We start from the raw sequence: 20,102 nt of genomic DNA on the forward strand, positions 1-20,102 counted from the left end.
CAGTAGCTTATCTAATAATTGCAACTAAATTAAGCCTAAGCAAGGCAGTGTAGCTATAGTTTCATCCCTCTTCTACTTCTGTACAATGAACTGCACTAAACGCTGACAAATATTCAATGTCTTTGCAATGGTCTTGTACCTTTCCCCAGATTTATGCTTCTCTATAATCATATCTGTGGTTTGTTTGGAATGCTTTCATGTCTTGATTTTGAATCTTCATTTAAACATCTACCTTGCTGTAGGACCTCACAGAGAGAGAAATATTTATATTTATAAAATAGCTGACAACAGATGATTCAAACATTTCTTGCACAAGTGAAGACAACATTGTGTGGCTTTTGTTCTATTGTATTTAACTTATACAAGTTTCAGCTTAAAAATTAAAAGAGCATGAACACTTTCTAAATTCATTTAAAGTAATTTTTTTCATTCTTAGCAATTGGAGGAAAGGAAGGAAATATCTACTTTGATTAGATATGTTACTGTTATGGCTCACTGCTATTTATATAAGCTTGCAGAACAGGAGACAGAGGTCTTTCGCCTATAGCAGCCGCTTTTGATGCAGAGCTTTATGTGCTCACATGTACTTTGATGCCCCCAGGTCTTAAACAGGCCGATGGGTTTGGTCTGGCAACAAGCAGGGAGGTCCGAGGTACAAGCCAATGGTCAGGGCAATCAGAAACACAAGTCCGGAAACAGGCAGAGGGTTACAACAGAGGTCCATCAGAAGTTTAGAAAAAGTATTCACAGGTATAACAAGGATAGTCACAGAGCAGGTAGGCAATACGTGCAGGGCACATGATGCTATAACCGACAAGGAGGCTAAGCTAAATAAACAAGGCAACCAATTAAGGGACAGGAGGGGCCTGCGTCATAATAAACCCCAGAGGCAGCTAAATTAATTAGTGCAGCACTCCTTACTTACCCTAGGAGGCTGTGTACAGAGTGAGTAGTGCCCATGCGCCCAACTGTCAGAACTACCAAGCACCCTGGCTGTTGCTGTGGAGACCAGCCAGGATGCGCTGAAATGGAGGAAGACAAGCTGCCACCGGGGTGGATCTTAACACTTACAAGAAACTTTGTAGATAATTGCAAAAAAATCTTACCTAAATCTAAGAATAAGGAAATATGTGTTAGGGGCTGGATACATTTTCAAGATAAAGATAAAGAGTTAAACTTATGGCAGTTTGTACAGTGTAAATTGAGCAAATTCACACTGTGCATGCCCACAAAGAGAACAGATTCATATGCACCAATGCAGATTTGCATATTTTTGGCACTTGCACCTCCTTATGATTGAGGAGGAAGGAGAAGCGAACGAACATGCAAATGCCGGAGGTGACCAGCAAGGCCATGTTCACACAATTGCAGCTTATATACATCTGCAGAAAAACACATATATGCCAGTTGGGAGGCATATATTTTGCACCTGCTAGAGGGCCAGTGCAAATACATGTTGCTGTTGCTGATAATTTGGCATAAAGCAAGTGCATGCACTACCGATGCTAAGCCAGATGCATCTTAAGATGTGCACAGCTCTGCATATGGATGGAAATACGTTATTTTTACAAGCTCTTTTTTAAGAGAAGACCAAATTTTCTAATAATAAAAGGACAAGCAAAATTTGGTAAATATTAAGTCTTTTTTCACAAATAGGGAATCATATAGGGTTGAGAACAATTTGCTGCCGGAGCGTACATGTAACATGCGTGCCCAAAAATTGATAATTATGTGGAGTTGCATGTATGTGAAGATAGCTGCAACTCAACATAGTGAGTTCAAATGCAGCCACATCAAAATATTATTGCTAGATATACACCAGTCATTATCATCAATCTGATTTAGCAATTAAATAATTAAACTGCTTGGCCCCTGACCCAAAAGTGAACCAAGCACCATCACTCTTACCACTAATGCAGAGGAACGAACACCAAAAACTGCAACCAGCACCAGGTTATGACAGGCTCAACTGGTAATATTGTAGCAAGGATACCCACAGTATAGTTCATATATGTCCAGTACAGGACTGATTCCTTGTAGAACTATAAGTGTCAGCATACCCATATGGCTCTGGCACAAGGTGATGCCATTACACACAAATAAAACAGAGTGACACAGCAGTGGCAGAAAGAATGGCAGCTTATTAAAACACACATTTTCTACTAGTAGAATAAGTTGGCATTGGATACAAACGAAACAGAGTGGCAGATAGAGTGGCAGTTTAATAAAAGAAATGGTTGAACAAAGGCTTAGTATTGCAAGAAGATGACATTTGGATCCAAGTGAAACAGACAGATAGTGCAGCCTCAGATATATAATAAGTTGACAGCTTAATAAAAGACACAAGCAGGCAAAACCCAGCATTTCTTAATATTACAAGAAGATTGCATTGGAGATAAATGAAATAGAAGGAAAAAAACAGCCTCAGTTTTATAGAAGTTCTATCCTACTCAGACAAGAAATAGTATAGCAGTTTAATAATAGATACAGGTAGGTAAAGCCCAGTAGTTTAATGATAGTATAAGAAGATGGCATTGTCCTTTGGCTTTCATATCCACACTTATGTTCCAGATTAAACAGGATTTGCATAGTTTATCAACAACGCAATTCAGTGTCAGGGAATGTCCCTTTGTGCCTGAATTGGTAGGTTTGTTTCGGTCCCCCATATATAAGCTATATGTCCAGTGGTGGGATTCAAAATAAATTAACAGCCAATTCTCTGCCCTAATAACCGATTTAAGTATACAAAAATGTGTTTTGCCCCTCAAACACTGTGCCATGCCGCCTTTGCTCCTCAACACACTGTGCCATGCCGCTTTTGCCCCTCAAAACACTGTGCCATGCCGCCTTTGCCCCTCAAAACACTGTGCCATGCTGCGTTTGCCCCTCAAAACACTGTGCCATGCTGCCTTTGCTGTCCCTCAAAACACTCTGCCATGCTGCCTTTGCTCCCCCTTGCTTCCGTACCTTTACATATCTTTTCTATCGGCTCCTTTCTTCTCTTTTCTTCTCTTCTTCTCTTCTTGTCTTCTTGCTTGGCGCCAACTACTTTCTGTCCCGCTCCTCACTGAATGTCTCGCGTGACGTGATGATGTCACGCCCAAAATTCAGTGCGGATTGATCAGGGAGGAGGAGTGCCGACGCCGCAGACTGGTATTTTTTGTTTTTTTTACATGGAGCCTGCTCCCCCCACCAACGAAATGGGCGGACTCAGTCTGTAGTCACTGGTTCGCCAAACCGAGCCTAAAATTAGTTATCGGCTCTGGCGAACTGGTGAGAACAAGCTGAATCCCACCACTCTATATGTCTAACCTTTCACAGTCAGACACTGTAAATTGGGTGATGATCTTGTTGATATCAGTGCTGGCAGAAGATGCTCACTTTGAACTTGAATCATAATGCATATTCCAAAATCCATAATCTTGTATTTACTGGTAACCCACATAAACCAAGCACTTCATCCCCAATGTCAGGCTTTGAAATGTCAGATGTGCAACTCATGTACAGCCTTACACTCTCCACAGGATTTACATGAAGACCTAATTGGCTCATCTTCAGCTTCAGTGTTCATCTTTTAAATCTGTGATGTGCCTGTTTTGGAGGTGACAGTCCAATGCTTAAAGCTAGAAGGTGATTCATGAGAAGTTACAGAAGATGAATGATTGTGGTGGGCATTTGCTTTTTGCACTTGCCCAAAAGTGCCTTTCCTTGCAACGGTGGGTGGTGTATGGAAGTTTTTTTTTTTTTTTTTATACAGTATTCATCACAAAAATAAAAGTTTATTGACTGCGGTTTGTTTTTTATTAGCAGGCAATAAATAACATTGTTGTAGATAATAGAAAAAGTGAGTTAGTTCAGCCTCTGGCTTTAAAGTAAAAAGGTATACCCCCATTTGAAAGAGGGGAGCTCCCATCGTACCTTATGGTCATCATCTATCTAATTATGTGATTGCTATAAGATGGCGTTTCTCACCATGTTTTTTTTTTAGTCTTTTGTGGTGGAAGGGGGGTGGCTCTGGGAAGATCTGATTGTTATGTCGGGTAAAGTCATATTTTCAAAATGTTTGAATTCATATGTCTCTCTACCGGAGTCAAGTTTGTAACAACTCCTGACTGAAAGCCACAGGACCTCATTCTAGGAGCAACAGCTTTAAATAGCAATTGAAGGACATTGTTATACAGCCACACACAGGACCGGAGCGGTATATACTGTTTGCTAACTATAGGTCATTTCTCTGTAGAACATCATCATCATCATCAGTTATTTATATAGCGCCACTAATTTCGCAGCGCTGTACAGAGAACTCATTCACATCAGGATATATATATATACACTTATATATAGTTAACCCGTGCATGATACTCATGCATTCTAGTCAAATCAAGCTACTTAAGGTCTTAAAAAGGTTCTTGTCATGCATTTGGACCTAGCCCAGGCCTCCTCAGGGGAAGAGCGTTAGTTCCCGACGCAAGCGGCCTTTTTAATGTGTGTTCATGAGGTAAAATTACCTCATGAAAATGAGTTTGACCCCTCAACTCGTAAATTTAGCCTTTACTACCCCTCCCACGGGGGAAGGGGGATGATGGAAGTTAACTGACTTGACTATTCTAATTTTTTTGTCAAATAATGTCAGTATACCAAATTTCAGGTCAATTGGATGAGCCCTTTCTGAGAAAATAGTTTTTTCCACACACTAACACACACACACACTAACGCACGCCTCTACACATGTGTGTTCATGAGGTAAAATTACCTCACGAAAATGAGTTTGAGCCCTACCAAATTTCAGCCCATTTTTTTTCCCACACACACTAAGAATTTAGTAGGTCAGTGTATAACTCTGCCCAGCAGGTGGCGCTGCAACTTGGTTTTTTTTCCACACACACACACACAGACGCCACTAAGCATTTATATATTAGATATTCTAATGTCACACGGTAAATGTCTAATCATTCCCGTGTTGAATGTTCTGTTCACAAGAAAAAGTGAGGAGAAGACAATTCTGGGGATGAAGGCGGATAATTTTCAAAACATGTCTTCTGATACCACCAGATTATTTACTTAAACGCTGGTGGATGGAAATAAATGATAAACTAAAATCCTATTTTCCAGTGGTTATCCATAAGACTCGGGTAAATAGCTGCCTGTATGTGAGTCCACACATGGTGTTGGTCACACTGATATGGAGGTGGGGTCAATGGGGGTTATCCCTGTGCAATACATATACATGATTGGCAATGGGGGTTTCCCTTAGTGATATATGACTGACAATTGGTGTTATCCCCGTGTAATCTATGATTGACAATGGGAGTTATAGCAATAAGGACCCTTGTCATTTTCAGTTCAGGCCAACCAGACCCTTAATCTGGCACTGCATCCAGTAATAGGAGCCAGGTTTAGGGGAGGTTGGAGCACCCTCAATACTTGCATTGTCTCAGCCACTAACCATGTCTGTGCATGACATTATTCAGTCACATGAGGGAGCTGGAAATCTGGGCATCCCCAATCAGTGTCAGACTGGGGCATGAAGAGCCCATAGGGGGAAAACATTGGTAGAGGCCCACCAGAGGGGGTAACCAACCCACTAGAGAGGGTGTGCTAAGCCCACGAAGGACAGCTAGCACCATAGTGTAGTATTTAAAGAATGCAGTGTGTATATAAAGAGTACAATATTGACCTGCCCCTTAGATTGGGCAGAGCAGTCACCAAAAAATTGAGATTGTCCCAATAGATTCAGAACATTTGACAGACTATCCTGCTCTCTCCTGTTCTTGTCACTTTCACCACCTATGGCTGCTGGCTAATTTAATTGTGGCTTGTCTGGATTCTGGAATGTTGAGGGCCCTATTTGGAGAAACAAATGGTACATTTAGAAAATTCCACCTAGCCCGGTGTTAAATCAATAGGACCCACGATTAATACCAAAGCATTCCTTCAGCCCCAACATTAAAATAATAGTATTACCATTTAATAAATAGATCTATATCACTCCAACAACCCCAATATTAAAGTAATAGTATTCCCATTTAATAAATAAACCTATTTCCCTCCAAACAGCCCCAGCAATAAATCAATAGCATTTACTTTAATAAATATGCCTATTTCCCGCAACTGTCACTGCCATTAAAAAATTCATATTCACATTTAATAAATAGACCTCATGCTCCTCAAACTCAGTCACATTCAATTAATAGCCTCCAAACCACTGCAACTTAAATTAATAGTCCCCAGTAGAAAATGAAATTGCCCCAGCATCACCCCACAAACAAAATAGCACCCATTAATTAGCCACCACCTACCTCACACACACACACACACACACACACACACACACACACACACACACAACATTTCCACAAGCCCCCTGTGCCATCACACACACACATACTACATTGCCACAAGCCCCCTGTGCCCTCACACACATTACATTTCCACAAAACCCCTGTGCCATCCCACACACATTACTGTGCCCCTTCATCACCATGCTGTGCCCCCTTATGATCACACTACGCGCTCCATGCTGCTTTTGCTCCCCCCTTCTCCTGACCCCCCTTCATCACACTGTGCCATGCTGCTTTTGCTCCCCTCTTCTCCTGGCCCCCCTGCATCACACTGTGCCACCCTGCTTTTGCTCCCTCCTTCATCACACTCTGCCATTCTGCTTCCCCCTTCACTCTGTGCAATCCTGCATCCCCCCGCCCCATTCACCACTCTGTGACATCCTGCTTCCCCCCTTCATCACTCTGTGCCATCCTGCTTCCCCCCTTTCATCACTCTGTGCCATTCTGCTCCCCCACTTCATCACTCTGTGCCATGCTGCTTCCCCCCTTCATCATTCTGTGCCACCCTGCTTTCCTCCCCCCCTTCATCACTCTGTGCCATCCTGCTCCACCCTCTTTTCAGCACTATGTGCCATCCTGCTCTGCCCCTTCATCACTCTGTGCCATCTTGCTTCCCCCCTCCCTTCATCACTATGTGCCATCCTGCTCCCCCTTCATCATTCTGTGCCATCCTGCTTCCCCCTTTCATCACTCTGTGCTATACTGCTCCCCCCTCATCACTCTGTGCCATGCTGCTTCCCACCTTCATCACTCTGTGCCACTCTGCTCCTCCCTCTCTTCAGCACTAAGTGCCATCCTGCACCACCCCCTTTCATCACTCTCTGCCATGCTACTTCCCACTTTCTTCACTTTGTGCCATGCTGCTTCCCCCTACATCACTCTGTGCCATCCAGCTTTCATCCACCCTCATAAGTTTGTGCCATCTTGCTTCCTCCCCTTCATCACTCTCTGCAATCCTGCTCCCCTTCATCACTCTGTGCCATCCTGTTTTCCTACTCCCTTCATCACTCTGTGCCATCCTGCTCCCCCCTTTCATCACTCTTTGCCATCCTGCTTCCCCCCTTCATCACTCTGTGCAATCCTGCTTCCCCCCATCATCACTCTGTGCCATTCTGCTTTCCCCCCATCATCACTCTGTGTCATCCTGCTCCCCACATCATCACTCTGTGCCATCCTGCTTCCCCGCTCCCTTCTGCACTGTGTGTCATCCTGCACCACTACCTTCATCACTCTGTGCCATCATGCTTTCCTCCCCCCTCTCTTCATCACTATGTGCCATCCTTCTCCCCCCTTCATCACTCTGTGCAATCCTGCTGACCTCCCCCTTCATTACTCTGTGCCATCTTGCTTTCCTCCCCCCTTCATCACTATGTGCCATACTGCTTTCCTACCTCCCCTCCCTTTATAAATATGCATCATCCTGCTTTCCTCCCCATGCCTCCGTTCCTTTTCTTGCCTTCCTATTGGCTTCTTCTCTTTTCGTCTCTTCTTGTCTTCTGATTTCTTTCTTCCTTGCTCCTCTCTGCGTCGCTCCTCACGGAGCAGAGAGGAGGGAGGAGGGGCGATCATGTGAGTTGTTTTTTTTTTTTTTTAAAGTACCCGCTCCCCCCACCAATGAAGAAGGGAGCCATCAGGTGTCGGGGCCCACCAGAAAATACCCCGGCTCCTCGGCGAGCCAGTCCGACCCTGCTCCCAATCATTTGAAACAATTGGCTTTTGCTGTAATTCTTCCCTCCCCTCTTCTCTACCTGGTCTGCCCTAACCAAGAGATCTCTCTCTAAAATCATTCCCTTACCACTGCCCTGGATGCTGTCTCCCCTGCTGCTTCTAGCTGCCATGCCACTCCAAATTTACCTGCTTCCTTCAGAAGTGTACTTCCGCTGCTAAATGCCTCTGGAGGAAATCTTGCTCCCTGGCTGACTTCCTTCACTTTATGATTATCCTCTCTTCTTACTGCACTGTCTCCCTTTCTAAACAATCTTTTTGTGCCTCATTTCTTCTCAGTCCTTTAATCTTCGCTGCCTCTTTACTACGGTCACCTCTCTCCTCCCCCACTCTCCCTCTCTGCTACTGAATTCACCTCCATTTTCTCCTCCAAAATTCAGGCCATCAGAATTGACATCTCCTCTTCCCTTCCCTCTCCTGCCACCCTCTTCGCTCCACCTTCCTCCAACAACCAACATCGGTGCTCCTTTCGCTCTACTACTGGTGATGAAGTCCACTCCCTTATTCTTTCCTCTCCCCTGTCTAACTGCCACCTGGATCCTATCCCCTCTCACCTTCTTTGCTCTCTCTCCCCCACTGTTTAGTCCTATTTTGCTCACCTCTTCAAACTGTCTCTCTCCACTGTCATCATCCCATCCTCCTTTAAACATGCTCTTATTTCTCCCATTCTAAAAAAAACCTAATCTTGATCACACCTTACTCGCTAACTACCGCCCCATTTCACTTCTCCCCTATGCCTCTAAACTACTCAAGTGGATTGTTTGCAACCGCCTCACCAGTCACCTCTCGGATTATTCCCTCCTCGACCCGCTCCAATAAGGTTTCCGCCCCCTCCACTTCACTGAATCCACCCTGGTCTAAGTAACTAATGATCTCCTTTCTGTTAAATCCAGGGGTCACTTCTCCCTGCTCATTCTCCTTGACCTCTCTGTGGCTTTTTACACTGTGGACCACCCCCTCCTTCTGCAGATCCTCCTTTCTCTCAGCCACTCTGGCAGTGTCCTCACATAGTTCACCTTATACCTTACCAACCTCTCCGTCTCTGTTTCCACTCCTGATTCATCCTCACCCACCTTCGCCCTCCCCGGTGGAGTCCCTCAAGGCTCTGTTCTCAGCCCTCTACTTTTTTCATTGTACACTACCTCCCTGGACAATCTAATCTCTTCCTTTGGTCTCCAGTACCACATCTATTTCGATGACATTCAACTCTATATCTCATCTCCAGACCCCCCCTCCTCTCTTGTGTTACTGACTGCCTTTCCGCCATCTCCTCCTAGATGTCTTCACATTTTCTCAAAATCAACATTGCTGAAACTGAACTCATTGTTTTCCCTCCTTCTAAATCTTCTCCCCACCTTGATCTCTCCATCACCTTTTAAGATACCACCATCTCTCCTTTTCCCCAACTCCACTGCCTGGGTGTAACCTGTCACCCTTTACACTTTCCTCTCCTTTGCCCCCAACATTCAATCTTTTGCCCAATCCTGAGGTTTCCAACTAATATTGCCTGCATCCAACCCTTCCTTTCTCAGGATGCCGCCAACACCATTATCCACACTCTCATAATTTCCCGTATCTGTTACTGTAATCTTCTCCTCAATGGCCTCCCTCACTCCCATCTTGCCCCCTTCACCCTATTCTCAATGTAGCTGCGACAATCATCTTTCTTTCATGCCGCTCGTCCCCTTCCTCCCCTCTCTGCCTTGCCCTCTACTGGCTCCCTTTCCCCTACAGAATCCTCTTTAAACACCTCACCGTCACCTACAAAGCCCTCTCCCATTCTTCTGCCACTTATATCTCTAACCTCCTCTCCATTTACACTCCTGCCCGTTCCCTACCTTCGGCCAATGACCGTTGCCTGTCCTCCGCACTGATTACCTCATCCCATGCCAGAATTCAAGATTTCACCTGGGCTGCCCCCCTCCACTGGAATGACCTCTCTCTCTCTCTTTATCCGACAGTCCCCTAATCTGTGCTACTTCAAACAGGCAATTCAAACTCATCTGTTCCTCATAGCCTACCACCCATCCACCTAACCATCTTACATTCATCCATACATGCTTGATCCCCTCACCTCTCTCCTCCCCTGTACCTATACGCGTTCGTCTTCCGCGTGATCCACTCCACTGACTCCCCTTTGTGCCTACAGTCTGTTTTACCCTCCCTTTATTATGCAAGCTCTTATGAGCATGGCCCTCTTCCCTTCTGTCTCAATACCATTTCTTCTTCTCCAATGTCACTGTGCTTGTTATACTTGGAGCTACTGAAGTCTTGGTTTTACTTTTTTTGTTATATACTGTTGTACCCTATTTTGATCTACTGTTTGTATTACTTTTTTTATATTTTGTACAGCGCTGAGGAAACCTTGTGGCGCCATATAAATAAAGAATAATAATAATCATAAAAATAATAATAATAATACACATACTAATCGTACATAAGCACGACAAAATCAACACACATAATTTTTGAAGCAATTCTCTTCAAAGAAATTTTGCAAATGTTTGTGTTGAACACTTGTTTACTAATAAATAATTCATAGTAATTTTGTACTGTGCCATCTCCGTCTGTATGATTTGCCAACTGCATACCATTTTTATGTTGAATTTCTTGTTTTTTAACTTCAAGGCTCATGTTATATTGTCCAAATGTTTATGTGGAATAATCTTTGCTGTACAGCATTTTTTTTAATGTTTAAACACTGATTTTGTTGGAAGTAACAATAAATATAAGTTTAATTTTATTGACAATTTACATTTTAATTCCTGTGAGTGGTTGTTGTAGGTCGGGCCCCAGTGCATTGCTTTCCCGGAGGCCTATAATGCTGTTAAGACGTCCCTGATCCACGTCACTGACCAACCCACTCTTTTTCTACAGCATTTAACTTTGTTGCCTCTAATCTCCTCATGCTCCCTTCCTCTTATGGGGCCTGATTCATCAAGGCACGTATCTGCCAATTTGGAGCATATGGTGCGCAAAATCACCCTGCGCATGCCCAGAACTGGACCATATGCCAGAAAACGCATCCATGTCTGCTCCGTCTTCGAGTGCAAAGGACACTTACCACAGCCTACAATTTTGGGAAGTGAACAGGGCAGGGAAGGGGCATTTTTGGCATAGACAATTTACAGTAAGGGCGTGTCAAACTGAAGTATGAGGAGCAATGTCCGAATCAAGCTCTGGGTCATGGCAAGGTTACTTGTTTTTCTGCCATAGGGCTGGTCTAAGTCCTGAGTACTAGTGATGACAGTAATGTATGGATGATATAGCATGTGTTTTCAAACAGTAGCAACTGTACAAATTTATTTTATGTTCAGTAGACATTAAGAACATTCCAACAAATGTATTTTAAGGAAAAAAAATAATTAAAATGAAACACTTTTTTTGTTTTTTTACTGTTTTATTCTTAATGCCTAAATTATTAACACGTGACATTAAGTCCATTTTTTTTTCAAAATTGCAAATTGATAATCCACATAGGTTTTGGATGTATCTTGCAGTGTCTTGTGTAGTAGAGCACAGCAGACCTACACCCAAATTCATCAGCACATGTATCTTCAGATCTGTTACCTAATGAATTCGGGAGTACACATAGTTGATTTACGTGCATTTTTCACAAATGCACGTTGCACTCAGAATTCTTATGTCTTATTGAATCAGGTCCATGACCTCTTGCATTGGAACATCACCTACCCATTGTGATGGATACTCCCTGGATCTTGTTTTCTCCTATCTCTGTCACATTTCCAGCTTCTCTAACTCTGCAACAAACTCTCTGACCATAACCTCTTTTTCTTTTACTTCACCTTGTCATATGGCCACTCGCTTGCACCCAAATCCATGCTCACACAGCGTTCGCTTCATAGCCTCAATCCCCATCCTCCTCTCTACTTCTCTTAAATCACTCCTCTCTCCCATCTGCCCTGTCCTACCCATTTCTGCAGTCTCTCTACATAAAAATGTACCCTCCACAGCCCTGGATGATGCAGCTCCAGCCAAGATGCCGATTTCATCCACCACAAATTTATACTGTCTTCTTACTTTACTGCCTTCTCTCTCATTAAACCATCCTTCTTTAGAATCCTAATATCCACCCAGTCCAACAGTGCCCATCGCCTCTTTGGATGATGAGCTTAAGATGGTGACAGATCCGGAGAAGAGAGCTGTGAGTAGCATGTGCATAGTGTAAGTAGTCGCGGCGGCCGCGGGCACCGCCGCGACTCTCCGTGTTCCCCTACTGGCGTCTTGGCTGTCGCTATGATGACCGGGACGTCACTTCCGGCTTCTGCGTCCCGGTTGCCTGGGCAATAACCGGGACGCTCGAGGCTCCCTGTCGCTACGCCCAGCCAACTGGCTAACAGAGGGGTACGCGCGCTCAGGGCTTTTAGGGTTTAGCCAATCATGGCTAATCAGGTACTTACTTATCAGTCTGATTATTATGCAGCTGAGCACTGCATTTCCATTGGTCACCAGCTATACTTCCATTAGGCAGAACCTGGGGATACTTTGAGGGCTTTTGCCTGATTGGCTCCTAGTACTATTTAAGGCAGTGAGGTTGGGCCTCACTGCTGGTTAAAGCGTTCTGTCCCAGTACTGCTGCCTGCTCCTGTTCCTGTTTGATCTTGAAACCTTGGATTGATTTACCTGTGTATGACCTCTGCCTGCCCCAAGGATCCTCAACCATTGCCTGTGACCCTGATCTTTTTCCTGTACTCAGATTCTGAACCATTGCCTATGACCCTGACCTTTGCCTGTACCCAGATTCTGAACCATTGCCTGTGACCCTGACCTTTTGCCTGTACCCCGACTCGGAACCATTGTCGGTGACCCTGCTGGTACATGACATCTTCTCCGGGGCTCGGTCCAGTCCGCAGATCTCTGGCCTGCCGCTACTCCGTGTGCTACCTCCTGTACCTGTGCGCTGCCGTGTGAGCATAAACTTATACTACTCTGAGCATAAGTCCTGGGGGCATCCGAGTACCTGTGAGCATAACCAGTCTCTACGGGAAAGATGGCTGCTAAAGGTGAAGACCTCTTTTACCTGTTCTATGAGTTTATGCTGCACAGGTTGCCGTAACACATAGATATTGAAAGCCAAAGGTGCCCATTCATTTTTCAAGAGAAGTTCTATGAAAAGAAAATAGTAGAGGGCCTAGCACCAGGGCCGTGACTAGGGCAATGCGATAGGGGCGACCGCCCAGGGCACAACACTGAAGGGGGCCGCAGTTTAGGTATATTTTAGCTTCATTTGCTTAAAATTGAGGGCTAGGGGGGCGGCATTTGACTTTCTCGCCCCAGACGCTAGAATTTTAAATTACGGCTCTGCCTAGCACCTCTGCTATTCTTATGTGCATCTGTATTATCTTGTACTGGAGTACATACAGACATATGTAGAGATATATACATACAGACATATGGCCTAGCGACATCTTGGCCCCACTGTGTTTCTCCTGACCCTTCACTAATGTTTGAATAAAATAGATGGTAAAATGTTAGTGGTATTAATAACTACAACCGCATCAACACAGTGCTGCCATAACACTGCTGTGCACAGAAATGTAAATGACTAGTGCTTAGGGGAAGGAGGAAAGTGAAAATCTGAGTCCATGTGATGAATCTCTGAATTCTGCTTAGCTCTTTTGCTTACTTTGAATATTTTCACAAATTATTTGCAACCTGCAAATTGCTACGTGTAACTGAATTTTGAGTTTTGTCGAATCGCTTTGCAAATCTAAGCAGAACAAGAGCTTTTCACAAAAGATGAGAATGAAATGATCTGGACACAATATTTAAAATCACATACAGAACATTAATTGTAAATCAGATAATTGCAGCTAATGTAATTCTTTGTAAAACTGCTTTTATTTTTCCATGCTTTAATTTTGCTATCATATTTTGCTGTTATTTCCGTTTCAAATACTTTCTTCATTCCTGCAGCTTTCAGCACTTTTACTAAATAAATAAATAATACATAATCCTAAAACAAATTGCACTAAACACCAGTTTGTTTGTTTTTGGTTTAAAAAAAAGTTTCTGTAAATATTTAACAACAACAAGAAACTAATGAAAACCTGGTAATACAGTCTACACTTTTTCTATTATATATTTTGCTCTTGGCCTACATTAGACCACCAGCTCACCCCCTCTTCCCCCGTGCATTCTGCCTCTCCAATCATAAGGAGATGCACCCAAACCTGCGGGAAGATATACACAGTGTCGGACTGGGCAGGCAGGGGCCGGGGGATCCACCGGTAGGCCCTGATGCCAGATAGCTCCGCCCTCTTCTGTGGTGGGGCGGGGCTAAAAAATGATTCCTTCGCCCTTGACTATTTGGAGGCATTTGGGGCCAGGTGCCAGGTGTCGCGTGGGGGAAAGTGGGGTCAGTGTGGCAGTGGGTGGCTGATCTCTCCTCAGGGACCAGCCACTTTCGATAAACAGGAAGTAGTTTGCGTTCCACTACTTTCTGTTTTGCTTTTGATTGCACAGGGAGCATGGAGCGATGCAGAGAGGAGGCTCCAGCAATAAGGTAAGTGTGAATGAAAGGGGGGGGCCTGCTATTTGTGACTGGGAAGAGGGGGCTGCTATCTGTGTGAGTGACAGGGGAGGGGGTTGCTGCTATTTGTGTGAGTGACAGGGAAGGGGGCCTGCTATGTATGTTATTGACAAGGGAGGGGGGTTGCTATTTGTGCTAGTGACAGGGGAGGGGGCCCTGCTATTTGTGTGTGACATTTGTGTGTGATGGGAGGGGGGGCCCTGCTATTTGTATGTGATGGGAGGGGGGGCTCTGCTATTTGTGTGATTGACAGGGGAGGGGAGCCCCTGCTATTTGTGTGATTGACAGGGGAGGGGGGGGGCCCTGTTATTTGTGTGTGGCAGGGAAGGGGGCCCTGCTATTTGTGCTAGTGACAGGGAAGAGGGGGTCCTGCTATTTGTGCTAGTGACAGGGAAGAGGGGGCCCTACTATTTGTGCTAGTGACAGGGAAGAGGGGGCCCTGCTATTTGTGCTAGTGACAGGGAAGAGGGGGTCCTGCTATTTGTGTGAGTGACAGGGAAGGGGGGCCCTGCTATTTGTGTGAGTGACAGGAGAGGAGGCTGCCATAATGTGTGAGGGAGTGTTTTTTTTTTATATAATGTGTGATATGAGGGAAAGGAGTGGGATTGTCGTAATAGTACATGGGTGGGAGGTAGGCTATTAATTTAATGGTGGAGTTTAGGTGGGGGCTAATTATTTAATGGGTGGTATTTTATTTGTGGGGTGATGTTGGGGCAATTTAATTTATTGGTGGGTTATTTAATTTAATAGTGGGGCCTATTAAATTAAGATGGGGTGACAGGACCTTTAATTTAATGCTGGGGTGGTTTGCAACTATTAATTGAATGTGGGGCTGGGTTTGGTTAGGAGGGATATTAAATGTGAATATGAATTATTTAATGCCTGGGATGGTCGTGGGAAATGGTTATATTAAACGTAAATGCTGTTAATTTATTGCTGGGGCTGTTTGGAGGGAGAGTAATAAGTTTATTTATTAAATGGGAATACTATTAATTTAATGTTGGATAGAGGCCTAATTATTAAATGTGGGTGCTGTTGATTTTATAGGGATGGTTGGAGTTTTCTAAATTTCATGTACCCATTTTTTTTTTCAATAGGGCCCCCAACATTCCAAGGATCCAGACAAGCAGAAACTGATCTAAGACACCAGCATCCACAGGTGGTGAAATGACAAGAACAGGTAGGAGAGACCAGGACAGTCTGCCAACTGTCCTGAATCTTGTGGGGCAGTCCCGAATTTTCGAGGTTGTCTTGCTTATTCTGGATTTGGTCCAACTACAAAACTAGGGGAGTTATGTCCTGCTTCACACTATACTGCTCGTGAAGGCAAAACTGCATGCAACTAACAATAGTGCACACAGTTATGCCTGTGTATTTGTCTAAAATGATAACCTCCTGTCTTGAGTGCACCAGCACCCCCTTTGCAGCACCATATGTTATTAGGTGGGCCCCAGTCATTGGTTTCCCCGGTGGGCCCTTCATGTCCCAGTCCGACACTGGATATACGTGTTCACATTCTGAGTGTGCGCAATGTGTACTCAACCTGGTGTAGTGCTAACTCTTCCCTGTGCATGAACCCCAATGAGAGCATGGATTAAAATTTTTGCAGCATCTTGTGTGAGATATGTGAGTATCCTGGCAGTGTCCAGTAGATGTATGTAACAGGAATTGAATGCAGACTGGATTTGGGGAACAAGGACAGTTCTGTGACCAGGATAACACCTAGGCAGTGAGCTACAGGCTTTTTGATAGATTTTTGCTAAGGAAAATGGCAAGCAGTTCAATGTGTGATTTTCCTATGATGCCTTATATATAGTATGATTAGATATATTTGGTGGGCGATTGATCATGTATTTTCATACCGATTTTTACTGCTAAATTTCCTTGTATGGACAGTAATGACATATTATTGAGTGTGCACAGAAATTACTGCTTTAAGTTTTAATTTCAATGTTTGTTTAGCAAGGACAGTCCTTGTCTCGTCACACAGTAAATCAGCATTGACAATTGGAAAAGCTTTATTCTGTTGTAAACATGCAAGCACCAAATTTTAGCCATGAGGAGCTCATGCTCCTGACTAAAATTATGAATTCAGAGCTCCATAAAGCAGCATAAGTGAAAAGAGGAGTGCATACAGAGCCGCTAAGCGGCAGGTCTGCCAGGAGTTGAACTGCAAATTCGAGGCAGCCCAATATCCTGGTGAAATTGCGGAAGAAGATTAGAAAGTGTAAATTAGTTGCAAAATTGCTCTGAATTTTTACTATTTGTAGAATATGTCAAATAGGTTAAAATCCTAAGAGAGTCTGGGAAGTTGTATTTAGTGTAATGTGTTATATGAGACTAATGTTGGTGCTTTAATACATTAAAAAGTGTATTATTCATAGTTTGACTGTAAAACACAATAAGGTAGTAATGGAAATGTGTCAAGAATTAATTAGCAATAGCGAATAGTGTGTAATTGCTAATTAGCCTAGTGTAGACTATATGTATATTTGCATTCTGGGTTGGACAAATATGCCTGATGCATATGTTTTCAAAGCAGAGGTGGAGCGCTCTGCATACGAGCGCCAATGACCTATTTTTGCACTTGGCATACATGTGTCTATATTCTGCCGATGCAGAACCGGACGCATCACTTCATATGTGTTAGGTCTCTGTCTTTATGTCTGAATTTGGCCTGCAGTACCTCTGTACTACAAGAGGTGCTGCTCCTATACTTGGATAATTTCTCCCTGCCCTCATCAGATCAGGATCGTGCTTACTTGTTTCTGACCTTCTTAAGACTGCCTTTTCCAACAACCCAGTGTCAGTTTGTTTGTCATTGCTGCTGCTAGTATTTCTTTGATACTCCTGTTTTGATTCTGACTTCTCCCTGGCTTTTGACGCCTGATTTTTCCCCTTGTCCTACACTGTTTCTAGTGACCCAAAACCCGGCTACGTATGACTTTGCTCCTGCGTACTCCTTGGCATTTTGCGGATCTTCCAGCTTATGACTCGTGGCTTGCCTGACCCTCCTTTGCCTGATTCTCTTGTGGATCATCTGGTGCCTCCTGACACCTGGCTACACCTGGTAACCTGCATCTGCACTTCCCCATTTGTGTCTGACATCCATGTCTTGTGCCTCTTAACTATCTTGGTATTCAGGCTCCTTGTGCCTGTACCTCATCTGTATACCTAAACACCAGTCTCTGCTAAACCTGGTAACCTGCATTTGCACTTCCCCATTTGTGCCTGGCATCCAGTGTCTGTGGTTTTCACACTGGGAACCCTAACAATATGAACAATAACATGCAACTGTTTTGTATGCTTTTTTTTTTCTTTTTAAGTAAATTTCTCTCATTTTGTGGCTAACTTTGCATCAGACTTTCTGTGAAAACAGTAGACAACTCAGTGTTACTTAGGGTGGATGTATGAAGGGAGTACATCTAATGACAACTAGGTACTTACCATCTTGGCTCTTTCAAGTCATTATTTCCATAAATGACACTTAAAAAACTTGAAAGGTATCATGTATAATACTATAATTTTTGTTAAGTGTTTGTTTTTATGGAGAGTGCTTTAAGATGTGTCATGCTGTACTTTTTTCTCTAATACTTCCAAGTAATGGTTGACTGGTAGAGAATTTTCTTACAGAATTCTAATAAAAATGAAGTGATGAGGTCCGATAATTATATTCAATTGTCTACATGTGCAGCTATAGTCCCAGAATGATGCATGTTTCTCAGAGAGAATATGAAGCGTTTCCATATCTTGGGTTAAGGCCAGAATTCCGAGTTTTTCTTTGACTATCGCCATGTTATTCATGTTGCTTGAAAAAAAAGTGTTCAAACAGACAATTTTTTACTTACAATAGAGTCTGGCCTTTTACATTATGTATGACTTTTATTTCTTGAATTGGAAACTGTCTTGGTATTTCTTTGTAAGGTTATAGATGATGGAGAACTAGCAGACATGGCACTGTCTGATATTGTATTATTGGTTTAATTTAGCTTATAATAAATTACTCTTTCATTCACAGTACAAGTGTTTGGGGAGTGGAGTGGAATTTTTTATGGAGGGAGTTGTACTTCTCAGATATGGCTTATGGGACAGCTAGTTCCTATTAATGTTTTATAAATAAAATATGTTTTCATATTTCACAGATATGCAGTGTTAAGAATAAGCGTTGACAACTGTCTTTTTTGTTTTGTATGCATATATGGGCATTTATATTGCCACACAGCTGGTACCATATATAATATGGGATATACCAAGCACAGACTTGTTTTTTCTCTGGCTTTGTTGCAAAATATTGCCTTATTGTCATAGCAGCTGTCATCAAGCCTATTTAAGGCACATTTGGGTGTGGCTCATCAATCAGCCCTTGCTAGATTTAAACCCCTATACCTGGGAGGTGAGTGCATCTGATTTTAACTGCATTTTAATTGTGTTTAAAGCATATAGGTTAATGTAAGACCTGCATATGATGAGGTGCCCTTGATGCTGCGATGCAGTCTTAAATGTTTTGATCAAAATATGAACTAATACCTCATGTGTTCAGTTTTTCTAGATACACACAGATATGCAATGTTAGGGATAAACACTGACAACTGTCTTTTTTGTTTTTTATCTTTTATATATGCCTGCTGAATGACAGCTCCATGTGGTAGTGTTTCCTTTTCATCATCAAAGCTTGATGCAACTTTGCCAACAGTTTATGAAAATAGGCTGTTTATAGCAGGATGTCATAACATTCTGTAAAGCTATTTTACCATGCATTGAGCACATTGACAAATGTTTACCACCACTTACATTTTTATAAGGTCTAAATAAGTTGGAGGAGAATGATAGTGCATGATTATAATCTTTATTACCAAAAGTACAAGCATTGATTATTTTCTTCTACAATTTTCCTAGGCAATGTTGCCAATGCCAGATGTAGGCTTATCATTTGGTGATACATTTTCATCTTCATCCATCTGACCATCTTTGAGAATTGGATGAGGATGAGCATACGTATTCATCCACATCATCCCTCTGAAGATGACTTTCACATCTCGGTACTACTGTCATATCATACTTATACTCAAACTGCAAATACTCAGTGGTACTTAATTGCAATTTCAGATTTGGTTTCAACACTGCTAAGGTCTGGCATATTGTGCTCAAAGGTATGAATAAATTAAGAACGCTTTCACAATTTGATAAAGGGGATGATGGAAATTCATAAGTTTTATTTTTAGCAAAACTGCCAACAGGGGCTAGCAAGCCATAACTTTAGGTGTTTGACATACATCTACAAAACTGACAAAATAAAAATGGACAGACTGACTAGCGATAGTGACAAGTACTGAAACAGAGGATTACTAGTGTGTTGTAAAGAAATTCTCTACTTGAGATGCCAGTGCGTATTTTTTGCACTAGTCTAGTGTTTCCCAAACCCAGTCATCAGGTCCATCAAACAGTGCAGTGCATAAACTAACAGTCAATGTGTTTTAAACAAT

The 20,102-nt window shown here is 43.0% G+C and overlaps 1 long non-coding RNA gene across 1 annotated transcript; it reads left to right on the plus strand.

Moving 5' to 3' along the window:
* The first annotated feature begins 14,463 nt into the window (after positions 1-14,463).
* On the plus strand, positions 14,464-19,773 carry LOC142106457 (uncharacterized). The gene is made up of 3 exons (XR_012679739.1): positions 14,464-14,592; positions 15,717-15,799; positions 19,516-19,773. It is a non-coding gene; the product is annotated as an uncharacterized LOC142106457 (long non-coding RNA).
* Positions 19,774-20,102: the final 329 nt, after the last annotated feature.

This window comes from Mixophyes fleayi, chromosome 1 (genome assembly GCF_038048845.1).
Source record: "Mixophyes fleayi isolate aMixFle1 chromosome 1, aMixFle1.hap1, whole genome shotgun sequence".
NCBI classification, from domain to species: domain Eukaryota; kingdom Metazoa; phylum Chordata; class Amphibia; order Anura; family Limnodynastidae; genus Mixophyes; species Mixophyes fleayi.